This window comes from Lipotes vexillifer, unplaced genomic scaffold (genome assembly GCF_000442215.2).
Source record: "Lipotes vexillifer unplaced genomic scaffold, Lipotes_vexillifer_v1.1 scaffold199, whole genome shotgun sequence".
Classification (NCBI taxonomy): Eukaryota; Metazoa; Chordata; class Mammalia; order Artiodactyla; family Lipotidae; genus Lipotes; species Lipotes vexillifer.
Genome location: NW_006799924.1, coordinates 1,376,859 through 1,379,085, shown reverse-complemented (window position 1 = coordinate 1,379,085; position 2,227 = coordinate 1,376,859). Strand labels below are relative to the sequence as shown.

Here is a 2,227-nt window from a genome sequence, read left to right as displayed (position 1 = left end):
TTTATTTTTTCATGTTTTCCATGGGTCGAGGTGCAGGCACAATTTATCTGGCTCCTCTGCTCAGGGTCTCACAAAGCTACAATCAAGGTGTTAGCTGGGCTATGTGCTCATCTAGATGCTCAAATTGAGAACTGCTTTGTAGTTCTCTCAGGCTGCTGGCAAAATCCAACCTCTTGCAATTATTGGACTGAGGTCTCCATATTTTGCTAACTGCCAGATCCTCTATGCCACCCTCCATTCCTTGCCATGTGACACTTTCAATAGGAAGTTTAAAACATGTATGTTTGCTTCATAAAATAATCATGGGGGTGATTTCCCATCACCTTTGCTCTACAAAATAACCTAATCAAAAGTTTGACATCATTTTGCCTGTGCCATATTCTATTGGTTAGAATCAACTCACTGGTCCCACCTTGTAGTCAAGAAAAGATTTCACAAATCCCTGGGTACCAGAAGGTGGGAAATCATTGTGGCATTCCACTGCCTGCTACAATCATTATGACCATTTTAAATACTGATACCAAATAATTCTATACCTTGGTCTGAATTAAGATGAAGAATTGCGGGGATAGTAACCCCCTTTCATGATACCTTTTCAATCTGAGTGACCAGCTGCAAACATTTTAACATTCTTTGGAGAGGTCAACATCATAACTTTTGAATATTAGTGTATATCATTGGTATAGGATTGATCAGATTTCCTCAATCTTACAGCCCTACTTTTCAAGTACCCACTCATCAATTTATCCAATGAGGAGAACATTTCCTCCTGAAGGGCTGTTCCTCTGTCAGTCTTCCAAGTGACAGAGCCAAAGGGAATAGCGATTACAGTTACTTCCTAGCATACTGGAAACAAGAAACTGTAAGCAGAATATATTTCAACTTTGATTACTTTATTGATGGTTGCTCAGTGATTGAACTACATGCAATTGATCTGGGCAGCCCCACAGTACTCAGTCTATGCATTTAATTGAGATTTTAGTGAATAACACCTAATGCATTGAGTATGATTTAAGGGGGAAAAAAAAGATCCTTCTTCAATCTGTCCCCTATTAAATTTGAACGGTTCATGATGCTACTTAAGTTACTTTTCATGCCACTCACTTTTAACTATGCCTCTACCCATAGGGCTATGACAGCTTCAGATTTAAATTCCAGCTGTATATTTTTTTCTATTTATAACAGCTTAAGAAACTCTTATAAGTCTAGGATTAAGAGAGTTTGAAAGTATTTGAAAGTAGCTATTGAGGTACTACCAATTAAAAATTAGGTAACAAAATATTTTCTGTGTGGAAAGACACACATGGCAAAATAACAAGAAACTATATATATTAAATAAATTATATTTCTTTGACAAGGAAATGAGTACAGGTACATAAGAATATGGAATTCAGGGCAGTTAAAAAATATGAATGTGATTCTTTGTTGCATCTTTTGCAAGAATGAAGACTGTTCTCAGGATTAAGACTGTCCACATTCCAGATGATGTCTACATCACTCTGAAGGGATGCACAGTTCCAGAGGCACCCTATGGAAGGACTTCAATCACATCAATGTAGAACTCAGTCTCCTTGGAAAGAAAAAGAAGAGGCTCCAGGCTACAAAGGGTGGGGAAATAGAAAGCAACTTGTTTCCATCTGCACTATCTGTAGTCATGTACAGAACATGACCAAGGGTGTTGGTCTATTCTAAGATGAGGTCTGTGCATGCCAATTTCACCATCAATGTCGTTCTTCAGGAGAATGGGTATCTTGCTGAAATCCAAAATTTATTTGGCAAAGAATGCATCTACTGGACTTGGATGAAGCCAGGAGCTGCTTGTTCGTTATCTCATGCCCAAAAAGATGAGTTGATTTTTTTTTTTTTAAGATGAGTTAATTCTTGAAGGGAACAACACTGAACTTCTATCAAATTTAACTGCTTTGATTCAGCAAACCCCAACAGTTAAAAGAAAAGATATCAGATAAATTTTGGATGGTATCTACATTTCTGAAAATGGAACAGTTCAGCAAGGTTATAAACAAAATCTAAGTTTTCCAGCTACAGAAACAGCAAGATACCAGATAATTCCTCAGAATTATTTGTAATATTTTAAAGATGCAAGAAAAGCCATGTATTGAAAAAAAATACTAATGTGTTTATGCTATACTCATACATTTAATGCTTAATATATTATTAAACACAGCCTGAGGCAAAAGTTCTGCTCTAAATATTAGAAAGGTCATTT

The 2,227-nt window shown here is 36.5% G+C and overlaps 1 pseudogene; it reads left to right on the top strand.

Annotated features, from left to right (window-relative positions):
* The first annotated feature begins 1,442 nt into the window (after positions 1-1,442).
* On the top strand, positions 1,443-1,948 carry LOC103074203 (60S ribosomal protein L9-like; annotated as a pseudogene).
* Positions 1,949-2,227: the final 279 nt, after the last annotated feature.